Below are 25,543 nucleotides of genomic sequence, written 5' to 3'. Positions count from 1 at the left end.
TAATATATAGGACTTGTTTGGATCCTGAGTCAAACAAACCAATAATAAAAAAAACACCATGAATGTTCCAATCAGAGAACTGAACACTGGCAGGATATTTGATGCCAAAAAAATACTGTCATTTTTTAACATGTGATAATGTTACCATGATAGTGTTCTTTTTTTAAGTTACTATCTTACAAATACATACTGATGTGTATCTGGATAAAATGATATGATGGCTGAGATTTGCTTCAAAGTAAACCAGTCAGGGTGAAAGAGGTACAGAAAAGTAGCTGGGGAGAGAGAGAAAATACACCTGGTGAGAACTGTTGAAGCTGGGTAATGATTACATGCGACTTAATTGTACAATTCTGTCAACTTCTGTCTATGCTTGAACACTTTCATGAGAAAAAATTTTAAAACAATTTCATCCATCTCAAAAGGCCGTGGTTCCAGAGTTTCCTCACTATAAGCAAGTGGACATATTTATATTTGCATTTCCCAGATGCAAGAAACTTAGTTGCCCAGTGGCAACTGTCTTGAAATGTCTAGTTTCCACCAAAAATACCACAAGAAAGTCAAGCTTTGTACATCATATCAAGGTAAGCTAGAGAAAGCAATGTTCCATCAAACCACAAAGATTTAGAAAATGTCTGTTATACTCGAACAAAACAAAAATTTTAGTAATATCTTAGCTTAAGCCAAAGCACCATATCTCCACCTTCTGGGGTCAAAGAAGAGGTTTCTAACCGGAGGCAGAGAGACAATCCCCTTGAATACATCCAACCGCCACAGGAACCCCAGGAATTCCTTCTCAAGAGGTCAGTTTAGACTAGATATTCATAATGTGGGTTTTCAATGCCACCAACCACTTCTCAAACGTTACTACTTCAAACATATCCATCATTGTATTAGTCAAAATTCTCCAGAGAAACAGAACCTATAGGATATATGTAGATATATAAATAGGCATAGCAGAGATTAATTATAGAAATTGACTCACTTGGTTATAGAAGCTGAGAAGTCCCATGATCTACCATCTGCAAGCTGGAGAACCAGAAAAATCAGGCGGTGATGGTGTAAGTCCCAGTTTGAGTCCAAATGCCCAAGAACCAGGAGCACTGATTTCCTAGGGCAGGAGAAAATGAATGTCTCAGCTCAAGCACAGAGAGTGAATTCACCATTTCTCCACCTTTTTGTTCTATTCAAGCCTTCAGCAGACTGGATGATACCCACCTGCACTTACGAGAGTGATCTTCTTTACTCAATTTACTGACTCAAATGCTAATTTCTTCTAGAAACAACCCCACAAATACACCCAGGAATAATGTTTTACCAGCTATCCAGGCATCTCTTAGCCCAGTCAAACTGACACATAAAATTAGCCATCAGAAATATATTAGAAAAAGGATTCAAGGATTATTCCATGTGGTATTCAGAGCCTGTTTTAAACCTTTTAAGCCTGTTCAGTTACACATCTTTCTAAGCAGAAAAATAATCCACATGAATGGAGGCCTAATATGTCTGTCCCTCATTTATTCCTACCAAGTCACTATGAGTGTATCATTGCTATCCTCTCAGAGAAGGAGTCTCTCCTTGGTTTTAAACATGCGCAATAAAAGTGACCTTTGAAAACTGTGTGTTGAGTCTCTGGCCAAATCACCCTGAATAGGTCCGATCTCACCTGAAAACTGTGTGTTGAATAACATTCCATGGTCTGCTGTGCATCATCTTTATTGACCGTGAGGCAGATGTTAGCTGCATGGCAGAACTATCATCTGAGCCTCACTGGACACAGAATCTTTTGGAAAAAATTTGGCTTTACTCTCCATGTGGACCCAGCAGGATTCAGTAAGGGAGGCAGATGGTGTGGTGAACAGAGTTCAGCCTAGCTTGGAAGAAGGAGATGCCATCTGAATATCCCCAAGTGCACCCCTGGGACATCTCCTCTCCTGCCTCTTGTAGTCTCTGGTACTGTCAGCTCTTGTCAGCTGTGGGCTCTGATCACCCTCATCCAGAGCAATGGAGGCCCACATCCAACAAGGGGATGCAACTTTCCTCCTTGTCTCTAAGCCAGTGATCAGGTAAGGCGGGAACACTGAACCATATGTTCCCACAAGCCCATCCCCAGACTCATCTAGCTTTACCTTTCCTCCTTATTTAAACTCTGCACCTATGGTTCTCAGCCATAAGCATGCATCAGAATCACCGGGAGGACTCCTTACATCACAGATTGCCAGCTGCACACTAGAGCTCCTGATTCAGTAGAATTTGCACTTCTAATGTACTTATCAGCCAGGGAATGCTGATGCTGCTGGGCTGAGGGCCACCCTTTGAAAAGCACTGCTCTAGAGCTTTCCTAGGGTCTGAAGCCTTTATCTGAATCCCAGTCTCTTTGGTTTGTGCCCTCCTCCTCCTTGGCCTGGACATTGGCCTTAATACCAACTGGCCAAAACAGAAAGATCATGACACAAGGATCAGCCTGATTCAGCTTTAAGACACCTGCTGCTTCGCTATGAGACCTCCACTTAGACACTACTCAGGATGGTCACCAACTCTAAAGAAGACTAAACCTTCCATATGTTCTAGGGCACTGTGCTTTGAGTTGTTGCTACTGACTCAATGCCTGTCCTAAAATTGGGTTAAATTCCCTTAGTTCCTGTCCCAATCATTCCCAGGTTTCTTCCTGCCCTGCAGCCCCAGTGCTGAGGTCCTAACCTGCTGTAAGCAAGTGAACAGGACAGTGTTCCACCCCTCTACACCTCTCTCCATTCCTGGAAGCCCACAGGACATCGAACTGACTCTGGTGCTTGCACCGCTGATTTGTCTTGCATTATTATTATTGTTATTATTATTAATATTCCCTTGTCCAGGACAGGGAAGGCCTCAGTTCAAGCCCAACTGTATAAATAACTATCTGTAAAGAGTTTGATTAAATGCCTTTACTCCTCTGGGCCTCAGGACTGAAAGAAACAATTTGTAGATCCCAGGCTCCACCAGCAGATGTTTGATTTCAAGGGGTGGGAAGAGGACCCAAGCTTTGCCATTTTCTCAGAACTCCCTTGTTGATTACAATGTGCAACCAGGGTTGAGAACTACTGATCCTTCCCTTCATTTCACAAATAAAGAGACCAAGACTCAGAGAGAACAGTGGCATATCAAAGTTCCACAGACAGATACTGGGATCTGACACTAGGATTCTGTCCTCCCAATTCCTAGTTCAGAGATCCATGTGGAAACTGGAATAGATGCCAGCTTCCCACTCCTGCTGGCCTGATCCAGAGCAATGGTTATTCCAGCTTGGCTGAGCCTGCGGAGCTTATTAAAATGGAGATCTGGAATTTCAACCCAGACCTGCTGGCTGCATGGGGACCCCCAAGGGGTACAAGGAAAAGAGGGTGACTGGAGAGCTTCCTAGAGGTCAGAGTGTGCCATCAGCATCCTCCAAGCCGCAGCACATTCCCTCTTCAAACCAAGTTAGTATCCTGGCTTTGGTTTTGCCCTCCATTCCATGGCTGTGATGCTCTGAAGAAACCTCACACTTGACTCTAATTTGGGCTCCAGATTTCAGGCCCCAGCTTGGCATCTTGGCCTGTGACTCTCACTTTCTCTCCCTCTCTCCCCAGCCTCCTCAGCTGTAGAGGTTGTGTGCCTCCCTTAAAAAGGACCTGATCCCATCACTGCTGGGCAAACCTTCAGAGAGCTTCCCTGCCCACACTAAAGCAACCCAGCCAGTCCTCTCAGGGGCTGGAAAACTGGACTCATTATACACACTATTAGCCATAAAGGCTTCAGGAACTATTAGAGAGAAACAAAAGTTCCCCCAGTGGCTTCCATAGATGGTCTAAAATGTTTGTCATTGTCCTCAAACAACAGATTGTCACAGGGACATATAATTCAGCTGAGTCTAAGCAGGACCCCTGGCTCCTCACTGGATTATTTATGTCATTTATTGGGAGCTTTTAAAGAATTGTTTTTCTCAGTCAGCCAAATGCACTGATGGAAGCGCATGGTCAGCCTTCAAAAACCAGAATCACATCATTGTCCAGTAAATATGTTCCTGCTCTTTGTATTACAGAGTTTTAAAATTGTGCTCCACTGAGGAAAAGAAAAATGGTATGTGTGTGAGCATGGATTGAAATTCCCGCACACTTGGGGGACGGTCAGCTGGGGTTTGGGTATCTTTCAACAAAATGCAGCAATTTATTTGTGGAAATCCCATTATAGCTAATAGGAGTTAAAAACCATTTTAAAAGATAAGGATGTCTAGTCATTTCAAGATTATTTTGTAAAATGTGCCCCGCTAAAAAAAGGAATGAATTTTGCAAAGAACATCACAAACCTACTCATACCAATTCAAGTCACATAAAACAATTAAAACTAAATATATCTGATACCAGAGCTAACTGCTTTTTTAAATCTTTCTTTAAATACACCAAGCTTGAAAATTCTCACTGCTAGGAAAACATACGCTGCACACTTAGACATCAATGGCTATTCTCAGGCAACCTTCTTTAAGCAAGATAATTGGACAAAATTCTAAATTAACATGAAGGGAGACAGTACTGTAATTTATAGAAATGGAAATTTCAAACATAAAGAACTTTCAAACTGGAGTAAATCATATCTTTGAACCTTACTGCTCATCATGGTTAGTAGCATCATCTTGGATAAAGACACAGAAAGAAAGCTCTTCCAATTTACAAGGGAAACAAAACTGAGTCAAATAACTGATCCAATAGAGAGTAAAATAAAGATGATTCACATTGATTTTGACAGGCTTGAAGAAATTGTACCCTTTGTTAAAATAATTCTATTCTGCGTCTGGAAATTGATGCTAGGAAAATAATCCTAAAAATGTTGGAAGAGGAAAGAAAAAAGAAAAAGACATGCTTAAAGATGTTCAATACAGTCTTATTTATAATAGGAGGTATAATCATAGCATGTAAATATTGCACAAATGTTTCAATAAATTAAAATACATTCACTCAATGAAATATAATGATGCAATATTTATGGAAAGTTACATAATAAAAAAAGATCTTACTGTTAAGATTAGAAATCAGGATATAAAATATAGGATCAAAGTCTTTTTTTTTTTAATCAAACAGATAGGAGAAAATAGTTAGAAGAAATATACCAACATGGTATCAGTTTACTCTTTCTTTCATGGTCATAATTCCCACTCAACACAATGGCCTACTCTCTCCACAATCTAACACCTACTTGGGCCAACATGTAGGGGGTTACTTTTATTTTCTTTTACTTTCTACTTGTCTGTGATTTATAATTTCATATATATGAGACTGCAATTTCCTTCAGAGGATCCAGTTATAATAGGATTCTCTCACTGAAATTAAAAGCTAATATAGGTTCCTCCCTTTCTTCTAAAATGCAAATCTTGTCCCTATTTATTATAAGCTCCCCAGGGTCATCTGGGCCCTCTGCTCTTTCTGCTTCTCAGCCCTGAGAAATGCTGTTTATCATCCCAATTGTAGGAGTTTTTGGCCTCTGCAAACTTTCTGAGCTGGTTCTACTTGTTCTTTGAGTCTTTGCCACAACAAACAAGAAGACAGTCCCTTCAAACCAACCCCTCAATCGTAGGTGCACAATCTATCAGTAACATTCTTAATAATGTGTTAACTATATGTGTTAACAATTGTGATAAAAAGAGATGTTTATCACACAGTCGCTGAAATGCCTTACACGCTCCTGACCACCTAATTCAGAGCTCTGTGGGTTACAAGTACCTGAAACTTTCTAAATCCAGTCCTCAGGGCTTTGGTGCATGTTGTTCTCTCTTCGCAGAACACTCTTTTCCCAGATGTTTACATGGCTTGCTCCATTGTTTACTTCCTGTCTTTGCTCAAATTTCCCCTTTCTAGGAATGCCTCTACAACCACATTATTTTAAAATTCTTGACCACTCCTCACTCACATCCCAGCACTCCCTATCCCTTTCCCCACTTTTATTTTCTCCGTTGCACTCAGCCTTTTCTTGCATATCATATATTTTTCTTAATATCTTGTGTACTCTTTCTAACTCTCCCATTCCTCATCCCCCACTGATTATCCCTCACAATGCAAAGTTCCAGGAGAGCAGAGGTATTTTTGTCTTTATTTTCTGCAGCTGTAACTCCAGCCCCACGAATGGTGCCTAGCACATTATAGATACTCAATAATATTTATGGAATGAACAATGAATGAATGATGTAGTCCTAAGGAAGCTTGTAAATCATGCCAATCATTTGTACAACACGTGTTATTTACAGAGACCATTCGGATATCTCAGGATGTCTGTGTCTCCATCTCCTCTTCTTATAAGGACACCAATCAGACTGGATGAGAACCCACACATACGACTTCATTTTGCCTTAATTATCTTTTTAAAGGCCTCATTCCCAAAATACAGTCACATCTGAAATGCTGGGGAGTCTTCAACATAATGAGTTTTCAGCTCATAACAGATAGCAAGCAGGTGACAGCGGCAGAATTTGAACATGAGTCTCCTGGCTCCAACCCACACCCTCCCACTTCACTATGCTCTCAATCAACCCAGGATAGCCCCTCACCTGAAGACATGACAACCACCTCCCTATGTGGACTGTCTAGGACTCCCTATGTGCCCTGTTTCCTTCCACAGCAGGGGCTCCCCTCATCTCCTCTGTCTGAGTCAGTCTGTGATTTCCCACTTCCTGGAATGGCATGTGACCCAATTTCTCTCCAGCCTTGAATCTTATTAATCCAATTCCTCTGATGTTTCAGATTTCATTGTGAATCACATGGGGACCATCCTCTGTGCTGTGCCATGTGCATAGAACATCCTTCTTCCAAACAGCTCCCAAGGCAGTACACAGGCACTGCAGAAATCCATAACCCAGATGATCCCCATGAGACCCCAAGATGCTCTGGAAGGGTGAGTGAGAATTTGCCAGAGTTACAGCCCCAGAAGACCGAGGCTCCAACTGCCACCAGGCTGCTCTATCACCCTGACTCTCTCAGGTTATCATGTTTCCTCTCCCAAATCTATGATAAGTAAGTGCTATTTTTGCACTTCCTCTTTAGGGACACTTATTCAGCTCTCCCACAGTGTTGAGTCTGTCCTGAGCATCAATCTGATACTATCATCAAAGGCTCAGACCAGGCCTAAGAAATGACCCTTTGCTGTTTCATTGCCACTCAGCTCAGATCCAATGTTGCTATTAAAAAAGACCAATTACTGGACCACAAAGCAGTCTCCTTCTACCATCTAAATTCACAATCAAGTCAGACTGATCAGGCAAACTGATGTGATCAACTAGTTAGTGATTCATCACTAAGAAAGCTTTGGAAAAAAATCTATTTTGGGTGGGTACAGTCAAGCTTGGGGCATAGTTCCTATGTAAACATGTTTCTGATGGAAACATACACAAAGTGAAGAAAGACACACATCTACTTTGTAAATACTGAGCTCCTTCCACATCTCAGGCACTGGCTGGGCTGTAGAGTTACCATAATGAACCAGATGTGGTCAAAACCCTCAAAAAATCCACCAGGCAAGGGGAACATCTCTTTGCAGTTTAAGATGGTGGGAAACAGGAAGCTCACCTTGGGACATGGTGCCAAGGGAGACCAGGAGAGAATGAAACCCTTACTCTGGTAAGTCAGATAACTGACCTTAAAATGGATGCTGTCAGGTGGAGAAGGATGCTGGGACAGGGATTGGTGACTGGAGCTCAGGCTGAGCTGCCTGAGATTTCCTGTGTCTCCCAGTCCCTCTGCTGGCCCTCACTCTACTGATTTAGAGCACTTTTCCAGGGTGTTCCTGCCACATGATCTAGTCCAGAGAGTCCTGGGCAACAAATCTAAATCTCACCTTCCACCAAACACCCATTCACAATCACATGCAATCACACACATTTACACACTCATATACTCATACATATGCTCACACACTCAGACACTCTCATACACATTTGTGAGTGTGCACACACACATACACACACTTTTCATTTTTCCCTTCAACCTCACACTAAATTTAAAATTGATGTGGAAGATGATGAGGCTACTGAAACAAAAGGAATTCAATATATGGGACTATTTACCCCAAGATAGCATTCTCAAAGCAAACCTGATTTTTTCCAGGACTCTTTCTACACCAACTTCAGCCTGTGTGCCACACAGATAGCAGAAGGACACTGTGAAGATGCAAGTCACAATGTATCTCCTAGTTCCAAACCCTCCAATGTCTTCATTTCTCACTCAAGACTTAATGACCCAAACGCTCCTTCAGACTGGACCCTGTGACCCTCCTAGGATTCAGTCCCTGGCCCCCTTCCTCAAACACTCTAGAAGTTCTCTCCATTGCTCCTACAACTCCACTGGCTCTTCTCATAGCCAGAAACAGTCCTTCCCCAAAGCTACATGGGCTACCCCCTTCACTCAATTGTCATCTTTCCAATGAGGTCTTTTCTGGTCACCCTATAGAAAATTCTGCCACTGCTTCTGCCACAGGCCTCTGACCTCCCAGTCCTGTTTTGCTTTAGTTCATAGAGCTTATGCCATCTAATGCAAAGTGGACGTTTCCTGCTTTGTTTTTTTCTCCATTCACTAAAGAAGGCAAGCTCCCAGAGAGCAGGGACTGCTGTCAACTTGGGCCACAGCTGTTTCCCCAGCACTTAGGAGAGTACTAGAACAGATGATGGCTCCACAAATAAAGAATCAGCAGGAAACAGACTGGTTTGTCACGAGGCCCTCAAGGAGGTGGTGCAGTATAGGACAGTCATCTTTACACTGAGAGGTTCCAGATAGGCGCTTGGGGAACTACAAGAGCAAATGATGGGAGGAGGCTGTTTGTGCCCCCTCCTCCATCCAGCGCAGTTCCATTTGCATTCATTTTATCTCTTTGAACTTCCATATAAGATTGTCTCTAATGAAAGATTTATACTGCTTTAGATAAAAGTTTTTAAACCATTGAGGAAAGATCACAGAGACAAAAAGAAATAGACTGGAGTCCAGCTCTACTGCTTATAACAGTGAGATGGAATATTGGCCAAGTCACATATGTTTTCTGACCTTCGGTTTCTGTATGTGAAAAATGAGAACAATGCCTATCTCCAGGGGTGATATGAACAATATTTAACAACTAGTGAAGTACAGGCAGCCACCAATCAGAACACACAAGTGTCAACATTAAACAGAGGATGGCTGCACCTGACATAGGCAAAAGGTCATTAAAGGGTGGATTCCCAAATCAATCTCAGGACCTTGTCAGGCAATCTGGTGCATTTATGGTTCCTCTGCGAGACATGGGAGTGTGGGGGAAGAACAAGGCTAATTCAGGATGAGTCATCAAAATCCAAACCTTGCAGCCACCTTTGGAGTGCAGGCTCAGAATGCCCAAGGAATGGAAATCCAAAACAAAAGGTCTGACCCACCTTCTTCCTATAAGCCCTTGCCAGGGATTAAACAGCATACCCCAAAGCCACAGAGAAGCCGTAATATGCCCATATTTTATCTGGGTCACATTATATGCAGCATAATTAATGTTTAAAAAGTATTTCTGCAATAAAATGTCTCTGTGATAACCGGCAAGAATCGCAAGGAGGCTGTGGTTGTGTTTAATTTGATTGCAGAAGAGATTTCTAGTCAGTGGAGCATCGCCACCAATGGCCCCTTACTGGACTCAGCACACACAACCAAGCGATTGCATTTCCAATCAGAAGCAGAGCCTGGGACCAACAAGTCCCCAGTGAGTGCATTTCCTGGCCACAAAAGCCTTTTGTTTCCTGTCTGATTCTGCAAGTGTGCTTTCTCCAATGTCTCTCGATTACTGGGCCTTTTACCAGCATCTCCAAGGAGGATCCTCGCGTGACAGTTATGAAAGAATTCTCTGCTGAGACTGTCTGATGGCAGACCTCTGTCGAGTCATTCTCTTAACTTTGTGAGTTGATGAAATGCATCAATTATTTCAAAGCACTGAAGTTTGACAATTTCTTCATGAAATGAGTATTTCAGTCCCCACATAACAATGGAGGCAAAATTAGTTGGGATGAGTGGAAAATTGACAGGCCAGGGTTTTGCAAATGGAACCAATTTCTCCTTGGCACAACAGACATTTTTCTCTGCCTGCTCCTTCCTACTTCCTGTCTCCTTCATCCCATGGCTCTACTTATCTAGAAGTCTCAAGTGAGCAGAAGTTAGGGAGGGGAGGCTTGTCTCACCTATGGATTGGCAAATGCATGGCTGGATCTTATAGAAACAGGGATGATTTCTGGACCTAGGGAGACATGCTATACTAAATCTAAAGAAAATAATCCCGTCTCCCTGGCATGGCTATGGACAACAAACCAGTTGTCCAGCCCAGTCTTGTAGAATAACTGCAGTGCCCAGTTTTAAAGTGCACATTGCTTTCAACCTAATTAATAACTAATCATAACATAATCTGCTACTAAAAATGAAATATCAGAAGTTGTATACCATTTACTCTTCTAAGAAAGTACACAATGAATCGAGTTAATGGCTATCCCTACAATACTGTGTTTTATATTTGCATTCTAACTTGTTTTCTAAACAATCAGTGTTGCTTTCTGGTTAAAAAGTTGGACTCACAAGTCTAATTGCCTGGGTTCAACTCCTGATTGTCATTCTTCTGTGTCCAAAAGTTGATTCTAAGAGCAGGCATTGCATTCAAAGTTCTGCATTGAGCATTGAACAGTAACCCCTCCAAGCATGGAGCACTTAGTTCGTGAAATACTCTAACTATATATTATGTCAAGGAAATTTCCCAGCCCCCATGTGGAAAAGGAGGAGATACTCTTTCATTTCTCAGGCCTTCTAATGGCAGTCTCTCTGCTCTGAACATTCCCCTTCTTGGTTAATATTTCATCATCCTTCAGATTTCAGCTAAGATGATACTATCTCCAGAAGAAACTGTCCTTAACCCAGATCTGAACTTGGATCCATGAACTGCCATTGCACCCTCGAATTCCTCTGTGCAGCACTCACAGGCCTTTACTGCTTTACTGCCATTGAATGTTTGTGCTTCTAACCCCACAAAACAAGCTCTGTGCAGGCAGGGAAGGTGTGTATCTTGCTTACCATTACGTGCCCCAGAGCTCAGCCCAATGACTAAACCTAAAAGGCATGTACTGTATCCCTAATGCATGCGTTACTTATTAGGGCAGAGATGTTTATTGTTCCCCCATATCTCTGTGTTCCCCAACATCTCCCAACTTCCTTGAAGTAGATAAAGCCATGTGATTAGTTCTGGCCAATGTGTTGTAGAAAAAGAAACATGTGTCCCTTCAGGGTCAAAGCTAAAAAGAATGGGTGTAGGTCCTCCCTGCTCCCTCATCCCCTGGTACAAAGATTGGAGTAGCCACTTGTTGACAAGATGGAGCACCAAGATGGAACCACCTGGACCCCTAAGTCATAACTTAGAAAGGAAATGACATAAAGAGGCCCTTGATTAGCAGACGACTTTTCATGAGTGATTGTAAACCCATGGAGATTTGAGGGGCTTGTTTGTTACCACAGCATAACCTAAACTGACCTGAGTTACTTAAAAGATTTTCAGGGATCACACAGCACACTGGTATCCAACCTCAGAGCTCTTGAATTTAAAAGTTTAAGACTGAGTGAATAATAAGGCTTTGCCTTTCATTCCTTATCAGCCTCGTATCTTTTTCACCTTTGTATCCTGAATGGCAAAAAAGAAATAGTTCATAAACCACCTACACCAAAAATCTCTGAGGAAAATGACTAGCCATTTGCTATCAATTTGTGGATATTCTCTGTATGTTTTAGGGGGATGCCTCTCAACCTATACATCCACTCTATTTATCTACAGAAAGAGCTGTGTGGTAGAAGGAGCATCCCTCTTTGTGAATGAGGCCACCTGTTCTTCTGTTCTGACTTGACAGATTTCCATCTCTTCCCTGTGAGTAGGCGGACAGTCAGAGTTGATTTGCTGGATAGTTTCCTCAGATGTGATCACAGCACAATTACACTGATAACCAGCTTAGCGTGTGGTCAAAATGTTTCCTAACAAAAAAAGTATTCTAGTACATGGAAATAGGAGTCTTTAGGGAGTAGTTAATTTATAGGCTAATGTCTCCTTACATCAAGTATGATTGCAAAGAAGGGTTATTTCTGTGAAGTTAGGCTATTATCAGGGAGCTAGACCACATGGGCAGGGATGAGGAGGCTTAATCTTAGAGCCAGGGCAAAGGTGTAGCACTGGCCCCATCTCTGTTTATCACAGGAAAGTGCAAACCTTGCAGACTTCTCTTAAACTTCCTTACTTTCTCCTCCAATTCTGCAGGGATAGTTCTAAATTTAAGAAAAAGAACATCAACATTTAATGAGAACCTTCTCTTCATAGTTACCTTTTCATTCACATTTAAAACATTAACCTTTTGAAATAGGTGTTTTCCCAGCTCAGCAGAAAGTGTCTGAGTGGCCTTGAGCAAGTCACAGAAATGCACCAAACCTCCATTTTATTGTCTGTACAATGGAGGTCCCACTGACTATGAAAGACTGGAAAAGGGTCAAGCATTGGAGGATATCTTTGATTTCCTGGGAAACAGATTCCAAGATGCAGAACTGTATGCAGGAAGCTAATTAGGGAGCACTCTCAGGAACAACTCCCATGTGGGAGCGGGAGAAGCTAGGTTAGACAGAATTTGAACTGTGATGCAGTTGCAGAATGATCTCAGCCAATCATATGAGAGCTCTGAGACTGGTGGGACCTTCAGAGTTGTCCCAAAATGAGACAAGGGGGCCAAGCCATTGTATACCCCAGACACACTTCAATCTACAATTCATTGAAGTCAGCTAGTCACAGGGAGGGGGCATAATCTTGGACAAGGCAATTTCCTATAGGAGGGTAATGCCTAGGGAAGAACTCAGCTGTGAGCCATCAACAGGCAACATATCCCACAGCCAGGGAATGAATACTTAATTCCTGAAGGGGGAAATGAATGGTAGACTACAGGATTCACTGGAGTGGTGAATAGGATAGGCAGGAGATCTGCCCTCCCAGAGTTTATAATCCAGTGGGGAGAAGAAGAGAAAAGCAAACAAAGAATTGATTATTTGCAGTGCCATTGGTGCCATTAGAAACACACCCTTGTATCCATTGAGCACGAGGGGAACATATTCCTTGAATGAGAGTGGTAACTACATCAACAGCATATTGATATTTATATATGTTCAACATAGTTCATTTGGATTTGTGGCCTGTCATTGTACATTGCAAGCGGTCTTCAAATTTCCTACATTTTGACTTGCCATCCATTCATAATTTCTTCCAGTGGCTGGTCTCAAGCTACTGTCAGACAATCCTCCCAGGCTTTTACAGCGATGTCTTCATGTCAGAAGCCAACCTTCCTACAACACCTGCTGTTCTCTGCCCTTCATTTGCCCTACCATGAATTCCAGCTATTGTCAAAAGCGTGTGCTAGCCTCCAGTGTGATACTGTTGCTTGGGTTCCCTGGGGCAGGTCCAGTACCTGCATACCTGTCCCCAGTTACTGGAGTCAGAACTATTCTCCAGGACACAAAGTATACATGGCAGAAAGAAAGTCTCTGACAGAGGAAACCACACATATTGCCAAACACACTCACTTCAGGGTCATACTGTAGGTGCTCACTGGAGGAGAACATTCCCAAGATGTACAATGACATTTACTGATTAAGATGCTCAGGATAGTCAGCCAAGCCCCCAGCTCTCACTGGAAGACATCAGCATGCAGGACATGATAAAGAAGAGACACACACACACAGAGACTAGTGTAATGGATTTTTCATATTGAAATATTTATAACTTATATATGACTTTAGAATATATTTCAGAAACAAACAGTAATTAACAGTACTGCACAAGGATGGTATTAAACAGAATGTGTCTGTACAGGCTTGTACAGGAATTCATAAAAGAGTGACTGACTTAGATGTGGGGGAACAGGGAGGATTTTCTGGTGGAGCTGAGATCTGAAAGGTGAGTGGGATTTAGTGATATTCAGGGGTAGGGGAGCATATTTCAGGCAGAAGCAACAGCATATGCCAAGCCTAAGAGATGAGAGAGAGCATTTAGCACATTTGGGAAAAGAAGCCTACACGGTTGAAGCACAAAGGGTGAGAAGGGGACTGAAGAGAGGTGAGGTGAAAGTAGAAAGAGAGGTGAGGGTTATCCTGAGAAGAAAGGGAAGCCACAAAGGGTGTTAAGCAAGGGGTGGGAAAATGTAAGACTGTGATTCTGGAAAGAGGATGTTGAAAGCCACCAGGCTCCTCTCAGACCATCAGCCCTCAGGGCGCTGCCTTTCTCAGAGCTGAGGATGTCTCCCCATCAACCTTATAACCTGTTATCATCAGGACAGAAATTCCCTAGATTTTACAGCCATTCACAGTTATAGCCCTTTATGTTTCATATATATTATCATTTCATATATATCATATAGATACATTTTATATACATCATCACAAAAATCCTGTTAGGTGGGCAGGGCAAAGTGTAGGTAAAGAATTTTTATAGTTTACAGTTGGGGAAACAGATCCAGGAAAATTATATAAACTCACTGCCATTACACGGATGATAAACAAAACTAGAACACAGAAGCAACCATAAAAGATACATAAATAAATGGGTATGACTGTGTTCTAAAAAACTTTATTTACAAAAACAGGTGGAAGCATAGATTTGGCCTAGGGCATAGTTTGTCAACCCCTGCAGTACGGTCTTGGTGATGGTATGGACATTTGGATTTATGAAATAGAACAGAATTCCCAAAATAGACCCAAATGTGTGTGGCCAATTAATTTTTTTAAATAAAGGTAAAGTAGTAAGAATCTCGATCTATACCACATTTCGAGACTAGATCACACATGTAAATGTAAATGGATCATTGACCTAAATCTAAAACTTAAAACCATAAAACTTCTAAGAAAAAAAATCTTTGTGACCCTGGGTTAGGCAAAGATTTCTTAGCTAAAACACAAAACTATGAACTATAAGAGAAAAAAAATTGATAAATTGAACTTTGTAACACTTAAAACCTTTGTTCTTTGAAAGACACTACAAAGAAAATAAAAAGACAAGTCATAAAATAGTAGAAAATATTTGCAAAACACATTGCTGAAAAAGTACTTGTAGCTAGAAGACATAAAGAACTCTCAAAACTCAGTAAGACTAAAACAATCCAATTTTTAAACATTCGAAGTATGTGAACAGAAACTATACCAAAGAAGAGCTGTGAATGCATGGTAAATAAATACATGAAAAGATGTTCAACATATTAGCAATCAGGGAACTGAAAATTCAAACCATAATAAATGGCTAAAGTTTAAAAAAAAAATGATGCTACCTAGTTCTGGTAAAGATATAGACCAACAGCATCTCTCATTCATTGTTGGTGGGAATGCAAAGTGGTGCAGCCAGTATGGAAGACAGTTTGGCAGTTTCTTAAAAATTAAACATGCACTTTCCAACAATGAAACAATTCCTCTGTTAGGTATCTACACAATAGAAAAAAAAACATGTTGACACAAATATCTGTGTGAGACCGTTTATATCAGATTCATTCACAATCTCCAAAAATTGGAAATAACTTGAATGTCCATCAACTGTTGAATGGATAAGCAAACTGTGGTATGCACATTCAATTTAATATTATTCATAAATAAAAAGGAATAAACTGATATGTGCAATAAAATGAATTGATCACAAAAATATCACGCTAAGCAAAAGAAGCCAGACACAAAAGGCATTCCATTTTACATGGCACTCAGAAAATGACAAAATCTACGGAGAAAAACAGATCAGTGTTTGCTAGGGGCTGGGAGAGGAAGAAGGGCTTGACCACAAAAAGGGAACAAGAGAACTTCTGGGGTGATGGAAGTATTCTATATATTGACAGTGATAGGCTGGTGGTCACATAACTGTATACTTTGCTAAAGTTCATAGAACCGAAAAACGTGAATTTAACTGTATGTAAATTGTACCACAATTTTACAATAAAAAACTCCTGCATAGTTCCCCAATTCTCTCAAAATTAAAGTAAAAATATACATCTTTAACAGCTCCTCTTGGAAATTCTGAAGTTCCTTAAAAGGTGAGAATTCCTAAGGAAGAATTTCTGTTTGATGCCCTACCCCATTTCTCAGTTCTGTGCCTTCCCCATCCCTTGGTATCCATACTCCAGCCACACTGGAGGCCCAACACAAATGTCACCTTATAGGGACACCCTCCAGGACATGCCTTAAGTGGGCCAGATCTACCTGAATTTCACTCTTACCACACCCTGTGAATCTCCCTCGCGGCACTTCTCCCTGGGGACATTAAATGTCAGACTGGTGAGAAGTGGTATACTGCCCGTCTCTCCAAGGAAGGTACAGTCTGTCAGGGTTGGACTCTTTCCAGCCTCGTCCCCTGCCCCTATGTTTGCTGCCTAGCAATGTGCCTGACCTACAGTATTAACATAATAGCAAATTCACTATGCCCACTAGGTGCCAGGAATGACTATCAGTTAATATATGGAAATATTAACTCACTTAATCCTCACAGCAACCCTATGAGATGTATCTTTTCATCATCCCCATTTTATCAGTGAGGCAACCGAGGCACAGGGAGATTAAATAACTTGTCAAAGGCCTCACAGCTGCTAAGTGGCAAGCCAGGATACAAATACAGAAAGTAGAGCCCCAGAACATGTGCTGGGAACCACCATGCTGCAAGCTTAACATCTATCTGCTGAATAAGCAAATGCTGAATGAACAGGAAAAAATCAACGTGATTAACCAACAACGCTGTTAGTATTGAAGTGACACCAAAGGCTAGCTCTGCTGGTCCCCATCTCAGGCATTACCACTTCCTTTTCAGACACTTCAGGTCTTCATGGGAGGCACAGAAGAGAAACCTGCAGCAGAGTTTTGTGTCTCAGAAAACCTCTGTGAGAAGAAAACAGCGAAACGAAGGATTTGCTGGCAGCCAGTACTTACCAACAACCAACAAATTCCACTGCTCAACCATGTGCTTGCTTGAAGAGGATAATCAAGACCATTTACCAGACACTTGAAAGAGCAGGAATGCTTTCACTAGGCAGATAAGCGAGGCAAAAACAAACTAATTTGAGCTTTCTTTCTCGATATTTGGATTTCTCTAACTGAATCAGTCAGTAAGCTCTTAGGAAGGCTCTGGGGGCATTGGAAGAGATAACAATGATTGCAGCTACAGTGATTGGTACCCAGTGGGATCACAGACCTACAGGGAAGGGAAAATGAGGTCAGGCCAAAGGCATCTGGTACCAGGCAAACAAGTGGAGGGTCCATAAACCTGGAAGCTTATCTAACCCCCGAGGGGCTAGTCTTCTACAACATTGTGCTGTTTTTCCTCTGCATGTCACCCCAGAGCCCAGAGCACCCCACTGCCTTACAAGGCTGATAATGGGCCTAGATCCTGATGGGTCTATCCAGGATCACAGTGCTGTAAAACAGTGCTTCTCCATCTTTCCAGCAACCATATGATGAAGATGGTAACACAGATTCTGATTTCTCATTCAGTAGGCTTCAGCTAGGACCTAAGATTCTACAGTCCTAACAAGCTCCCAGCTGCTGCTCATCCTGCCAGTCTGGGACCACAGTTTGTTCACAAAGTTTGCAAAGGTCCAGTGACTATAAAAGAGGAGAGTCAATTCTATTAAGATACTTGAAGGAGTAAAAAAAAATCCATTTCTCTAGACAACCTAAAGATATAAAATCAAAACCAAACACAGCATACCCTTTTCCTCTTGCTCTCTTGCTTTCCAGACACATGAATTTCTCCAACTGAGCAATCAGTCAATCAGTGTTTACTGGATGTTTTCTGAGCAATGGGAGACTCATGGGTTAAAATCAATCAGCTGCTATGATTATAATGACCCAATGTGATGTGGAAAAACTACTGTTGAAGGGAACCAAGATACAGTCAAATAACAGGAGAATATATCTGCAGTGCAGCTCACCTCTCAGAACAGAATCTTTGCAGACAATTATCCTTCCCATTGGGCCTCCTCTATGGTCTTCAGGATAAAGGCTGGTAAGAAGGCCAGTGGGAGAGGAAAAAAAAATTTTTTTCTTTAATAATCTATGACTAGTAAAAAAGAATTTGGAAAAAGTTTGCATAAGACAGATAAAAAGCTCTTCTGAGATTTAACAAAACTACACATGAGATGGGAAAGAAGGGCATGGTGGGCAGAGGAAAGAGGAAACATTTAAACTTCTGCCATATTTCTTGCAAGTGATTTTATATCTACCACCTTCAAGGACACTCAAAATCACTCTGAAAGTGTACTCTCTTATTATCCGCACCCCCCAAATGAGGAAACTGAGCCTTCAAGAAGTTAAGTGATTGTTCACTGTCACTCCAACCAAGAGCCAGAGGAGTCCTGCTCTTTCATGCCATCTCCAAAAGAGGCTAAGGAGTTGTTGAGTGCACAAGTACATCTATAAAGCACTTTATGGTTTTCCAAGTCCCTTCACACACTGTCTTATTTAAGATACCAGAAAATAAATCAAAAGTTCATTTCTCAAAATACCATACTTCATGTGAAGACAGAGGCATGGTGGGGGGCTCAGTGGTGAGATAGAAATGTATGAAGTAGAAAGAAATGTAGCCTTACAACGTCATAGGAGGGCTACCCATGTCAATAGCAATCAATAGCAACGTTGTTGGAGCTACAGCGACTGAATGCTTAAGAAATGTCATGCATTCTTAACAGTGACTGGAATGTCAAGAATTGTGCAGAGGGCTTTATGTACAACACCTAGTGGAAGCTGAGGCCTGTCTGAGATCCTTACAATTTAAAGCACAAGATGAATTACACATCCAACTCCCCAGTTTCTGTGTTATACCTTCTAGTTGCTTAAGATATCCAACCAGTTTCTCATACATTCATTCAACAATGATTTATTTCCCCCTACGTGTCAGGTGCGGTGCTAAGCACTTGGTATAAAGCAGGAAACGATACCAAGTCCCTGGTCTCATAAAATTTACATGTGGCATGGGGGTGACAGACAATGCAAATAAGAATATAAGACAATGTCAGGTAGTGATAAGGAAGGGCCATGAAGAAAAATAAAGCAAAGTAAGAAATAGAGTGAGATGAGGAATGTGGGTATTTATTTTCAAGTTTCTGCTGAAGTATAACACGCAACAAGAGAAGTGCACAAGTCAAAGTTTACAGCTGACTGAATATGAACACGCTGAACACAACAATGCTACAAGCACTCAGATCAAGAAACAGAAGACCACACTTCAGAAACCCCTGCCATCCCCCTTTCAGTTACAGCCATGGATGGTAAGGGAAAGTTCTCTTGGAGAAATGACATTAGAATAGAGACCAAATAAAGGAAGGGAACAAGTGAGCCATGTGGGTATTGCAGGAAAGAGTATTCTGGGCAGAAGGAATAAACTAAATGCATTTAAAGAATAGTAAGAAAGCAAATGTGTCTGAGTCAGACTGGATGGATGCCTAGGTGGATGGACGGAAGGAAGGATGCATGGAAGGAAGGAAGGACAGATGGACAAAAGAATGAAATGACAGGTAGGAGATGACATCAAAAGAGAAGGAATAACTAGATCAGCTAGAGCTTTGAAATTAGGAGCTAGGATTTGATTCTGTTAGGATTGAAAACTTTTGGATGGTTCTTAGCTGGGCCTGGTGTGATCTCATTTGCATTTTCAGAGCTCAAGCGAAAGACTTAAGGGGTAAAGGGAAGCAGTCTTCCAGTGAGGGTGGTTTTTAACCTCTGGGATGGAGGAATCATACTTCCTCCCTCCCCACCCCAACCAAAACTCTTCACTATGCATATCAGATGGAAGGGACCAGAGCTGCTCTGACTCCAAATTCCCCAAAAATCACTGAAGCTTTGGAGAGCCTTGTCCGCAACCCAGTTGCCTGGTCTCGGATACAGTTCCCCAGTAGTTAAGCTGGACAAGGCAAACCACAGCACAGCAGCATTCTCTCAGGATAAACTCTGCAGACTTTAGAGGTCTGCCTTCATGACCTCTGGGCCCCTCCCCTCTGCATCGCTTCTCCACTCTGTACTCTTCTGCACCCTCTAGGAGAATCAGTGTTTCTCTGCTCTCTAGCCCCTACTTTGACCCAAAAGCACAAGGAACCGATGTGGCAGTTAGCCTAGAACCTGAAACTCTTCTCATCAGCATGTAGACAACCTCATCTTTTGTTATTTAAGCCTCAGCAACCTTAGTATGCAATGGTTTCATTCTGTCTCTAGTTAGGAATTCCAGTCTGTCAGAAATAAGCAGTGTAGAGGTTTGCAGACAGAGGGAGGCAAGATTATTCTTTTGACCTCGTAGCTGATGCTGTATCCCTGAATGGCCCAGACACCGGGTGACCTGGTGAAGAGATAGCACTCCCAACATCTTCTGCAGAGAGCACCAGTTGATGACTCTAGCTCTTCATCCCCTAATCTAGCTTCCCCTCCCTCCCCCAGCCTTGGCCTCAGGACACTTGTCACCCCTGACCAAACTGGGGGTCACTAGCTGCCTCCCCTAAGCAGCCTTCCCTGTTTAACCTGGCACCCAGATGAAGGGCAGGTGACGAGCAGATAGGAGAAATTCAAGGATTCCAGAAGTAGGAAGCCAAAGGGGGGATCTGGCCAGATGGGCACCAAAAGCAGTGTTCTAATCCTCAACCTGAGTAGAGAGGGATGGAGCAAGGGAGCCTGCATGTGGAATTAGAACCAGGATCTGTGACACAGCACTGTGAACTGACTATATATATATATATATATATATATATATATATATATTATATAATTAATATAATAGTATATATATAATAAAATAAAATAAAATCTAAAAGAAAAACAAAAGAAAAAGAATCAGGATCTGTATTTCAGAGCATGGGGGAAGCAAAATTAATGCTAATTAGTAAGAAAGAAGAAGCAACAAGGTGGGAGTGGAAAAACTTGGATTGTCTGCATAATCAATGCTAACCACAATCTTTTATGGGAATTGTTTCCCATTTTATTCCTAATTACTACTTGCTACAACAATGATGAAACATATCACTAAATATAATCTCAAATTAACTTTGCAGTAAAGTTCCCTCTGATTATAACAGCAAATTCTCGACATGCCCAAGGAGTGATTACAAAGTCCTGAGTGGTCCCAAAATTTAACTCTTAAAAAGCATGCTCTTTGCTAGTGGCCCAGGTCTCAGCCAGACAGACTGAGCACTCACTTCTACATGTCATGGTCATGGGACCTGGATTTTCTCAGAAGTCCCCCATTTTAAAATTCTCCATCACTGTTGTTCTCGTGGGCATTCAAGTATTGGCCAAACTATGATTTCTACTTTTAGTTCAGAAGTATGATCACTGGACTCAGGTGATGTGGGTTGTTACTCAAACTTTAGTAGGTCTGAGAACTTCCAAGTCAAGGTGGCTCCATTGTCTCTGGAACACTTGTCTTCCCCAGCCAGGGCAGTCTCCTATTGTTGCATAAGAAGGAGGTGCTGTTATGCTCTCCAGGGTAGGTACTGAGGCATTGACTTTTACCTAAAGGTTAACATTTGAAGACTTAGAAATTCCAGCTCAGCAAAATCCAAAAAGGATAAATCCCATCTCCCCAGTAAGTCACGCATCCTTTCACCGAAAGTCAAAGTATAGGAGTACTGGTCAGAGTAAGGAGAAAGCTGTTTTGACAGGACTATCACCTGGAGTCCTGCTGGATGAAATCTAGTCTGAAAGAATCCTAATCTGACCCCATTTAGCTTGGGGCATTTTGTAACTAGCAGGGATTGCTTTACTTAAGTCATCTCATCCTCCAGAATTCAAACTGAATCTGGTCTATGGGTCAGTCTGTATCATTCAGTACAAAAAGTCCACAGCCACAAAAGTGGGACCCATTCAGGCCACAGCAACTCTCAACAGCTGCCAACAGCTGAAGCCAGCTCCAACCCACCTTCCCCCCAACACAGCCCACAGGCCTTTCACAAAGCGTTTTAATGCTGAGAAAGCTCAGCTGATTTATGGGCAGATAGAGTCAGGAGAGAAAACATTGTTTATAATCCCAAGAGATAGGTCTGATACTATTATATCATGCTGTAATGACTATCATTTATTAAGGGCCTATTTAGGGCCCATACTGGGCATGGTGGTAGGTGGAAGATTGGGCCCAGACTCCATCTCTTCAAGAGCATGGATTTAGACTTTTGAGGTCACCCCTGAATAAGACTATTTACACAGTCCTTCTATTCTTGTATGTTTGTTAAAAGCATTCATCTGTCCAAAGTAAACATTTAAAATGCAGCAATTTTTGTAATAATTTTGGGATTGCTTTATTTTTTAAACATACCTGGAGGCTGAACAAGTGAATTAGCTCAGGCCTCTAGAAAGCTAACTGTTCCGGTGACTATTACGTATTAAATGTACAAAATGCACTACTCTGCATTTTAGGTGTATTATTTCTAATTCCCACAACAAAATGGCAAGATGGGCATTATTATTTCTATTATACATCTGATACTGAGAGGTGGGTATTATGATTTCTATTAAACAGATGAGATTATAAGGAGGGTAATATGATTTTTATTATATAGATGAGGTCGGGAGGTGGATATTATTATTTCTTTATGAGGATGAAGATGTGGAAACCTATAGAGTCTTCGAGGTTTGTTTAAGAGCTTACAGTTTGGTCAGGTGATGCTATCAGATCTGAAGATTCCAGCCCTCGGGAGGGTGTGCAAGCTCAGTTGCCAGGAAGCTATTTCTTCAGGTAGGGGTCATGCGGCCCCACAGAAGCAGGGAGGAAACTGTCTGCAAACCTCCACTGAGGCTTTGCACCAGCCACTTCATGTCTTCAAATGTGTCTCCCATGAATCAGCAGAGCATGGGGACTTCTACTTCCATCACCCCAAGCACCTGTCATAGAGGAGTTCCAGTAATGGATGGGAGGGCCCTGGGCTTTCGAAGCAATTTTGAAAAATGAATCTGAAATGGTGCATATGAAGGTTGCAGACAGTGATGCTTCAATGACAAGCATCCGTAATAATGTGACAGTACAGCTGCTAGGCTAGGCTGAAGAAGCTCAGAAACCTCCCTTTCGCTGCTGGGCACTTCCTGCAGAGTGTGGTCAAGGCCCAAGCCCCAGAGTTCTGTGTACCAGCACCTCACCAGGTAAGGAGAAATGGCCTCCACTCCAAAGCTTTCGCAGGACAGCAACTACTTTTCCATGCTACATACCACAGGAAGTCATACCTCCTTTGTAGAGTTCAGCTCTAGGTCTCCTCCAAGTCACAATGACAAAGCAGATCTTGCACACTTGCAGGAGTGACTCAAATGCTCACTAGCTGCTACTTGAGTTGTCTGGCACTGTCTATGCTGGAGGCCATATGCTGGGGAGATAGAAGGGTCAGGTCTAGATTTGCCTTTTGCACGTCATCCAACTTCAAGCTGGCCCCCAAGTTACAAAGGTGAGGAACCAATAGTACCTTGCTTTACATATTTTTAGCTATAAACCCTGTTTCTCCAACTGGCAGCAGTCTCTCCCTTAACAATCTAGGCAAGGTTCTCAGCTGTATTCTGAGGAATCCTGGGTTCCCCTAGAGATGCCCCAGAGCTACCTTGCGAAGGAGAAAGTCAAGCAGCCAGTGGATACACCAGACTCAAATCTGAATAAACTCACTTTGATCTGTACCTTACACTGATTTTTTGCATAAGATATTCTTTGTCCAAAAAGTTTCATTGCTATTTTTTAAAAATATGGAAAGAAGAAAAAGGAAGAATAAAAGAAACCCACTTACGGGGATCCAGATCTGCCCCATTTGAAGAGAATTCTTCCATGGAGAGATGGACATGTCCTTCCTGGGAGAAAAGTAAAAAGTCTTCCTAATTAGGTGTCAGGACTAACTTGGAACAAACTCCTCCAAAGAACCAAGGTCTGCTCTTTCCTATTTGACCATCCTTAGTAGGGAAGAGATCAGGGGTCTCAAACTGGAGCACCTGCAGGGGCCAGGCAGGAAATATACAGAGAGAAGAGGCCTGTGGAGTCTCTGTGTTTCGCATCTGAAAGCTGCTACACAGCTTCCTTTGGGGGTCGTCTTGAGGAGATGAAGGCCAGTGTTGCCAGAGCTTCTGATTTTGCAAGAGAAGTTAGAAAATCCAAAATTATATGACTTTCCCAAAGTTTAAATAGGGCAACTTTCCCCCTCAAAATCAAAATACTCTGTGGGCCAACCTACACAAGTCTGGCTCTGTGCTGCCAAGTCTGAGAACTGGAACAGACAGACTGGCTATCTTTATGGGGGCTGGAGAGAAGGCAAAACCCTTCCCACCACCACGAGAGACATGTTGGAATAGCAGCACTCAAAGGTGCTGGCACACGCTTCACTCTCAACCCATGTGCTCCTGCCCATCTCCCTCTATTCCACCCTATCCCAGATCCCATCAATTCCTTCTCCTTTGTCTCTTCTTTAGGATAACCCTTCCTTGACCTCTCCTCCTCCAGATTATCTCAGAGCCCCATTATAGCTGGTCTCTCATAACTACTCCCTGTGCTATTCTTTCCCAGCATTGAGCACAATTTGTTTTTATATCTCCAGTTTTGAAGAACAACTGCCTTTCCGTCTCAACTATAAGCTCCAAGATAGTAAAGGCTGTACTTCTGGCTCTCCATTATGAATTTCCCACAATTAGAGCAGTATCTGGCCCACAGAAGGCATACACATCTATATAAACTTGCATGAATTAGCCCAGAGCACCATGAACCACAGTCACCATCCCATGTGTTTGTCAGAAACATACAAGTTCCCCTGCCACCTCCACCTTGGATTCTTTGTGGACTCTGCCCATGTCTTTGCCTGCTTGAATTTGGTGTCACTCATTGTTTTGCAACTTGATCCAAGACCTTCTCTAATTTTGTGTCCCTAAGCCTTGAACTCGTTACTCCCTTTGTCTTCTCCAGTATCCACAAAGACTGTGAGAGGAAGGGAGAAATCGATCATCAGCTCCATTTTACAGAAAAGGAAACAGAAGTCCTGAAAGTTCGGGCAGATTCACTGTCGAAACTTCGGGGTCTCTGATTCCAACATGAGTTCCTTTCTTCTGAGCTTAATGTCAGAAAAGATGAGTAAGAAAGAAACTCTGACATCAGAGAAGCTTAAATACCCAATATCAGTGGCCTATAAGTTTTATAGTTGTGAATATGCTATGCTTATATATTTAATATCAATATCTCTGCATCCTAGCCCAATTTTATTAACCCTCCAGCATGCAATGACTTACACAGATGCAGAGTTAAAAAATAATTGTGTTCCAGGTGGGCCTGAGCAACTAGGACCTAGTGCATTGTCATAACAACAGCAGCAGTAGTAGTGGTAGCAACTACTAACATAGTTGCTAACATTCATCTAGAGCTTTCTATGTGCTAAGAGGCATTCTAATCTCCCTACTGCAATAGTGGTTTGAATAGTGCCCCCTAAATATTTGAGTCCACTCAAAACATCAGAATGTGACCTAAGTTGGAAATAGGGTCTTTGCAGATGTAATTAAGCTAAGGATCCTGAGATGAAATCACTGTA

The 25,543-nt window shown here is 42.0% G+C and overlaps 1 long non-coding RNA gene across 1 annotated transcript in view; it reads right to left on the bottom strand.

The window, feature by feature from the left end:
- Window positions 1–705: 705 nt before the first annotated feature.
- The window catches only part of LOC116665841, a 175,620-nt gene continuing 150,782 nt past the window's right edge, over window positions 706–25,543 (bottom strand). Inside the window, exon 3 of the long non-coding RNA XR_004322575.1 lies at window positions 706–1,111. This is a non-coding gene — a long non-coding RNA (uncharacterized LOC116665841). The remainder of the gene's footprint in view (window positions 1,112–25,543) is intronic.

Source organism: Camelus ferus, chromosome 9 (genome assembly GCF_009834535.1).
Source record: "Camelus ferus isolate YT-003-E chromosome 9, BCGSAC_Cfer_1.0, whole genome shotgun sequence".
Classification (NCBI taxonomy): Eukaryota; Metazoa; Chordata; class Mammalia; order Artiodactyla; family Camelidae; genus Camelus; species Camelus ferus.
This window is presented reverse-complemented; position numbering and strand designations above follow the sequence as displayed.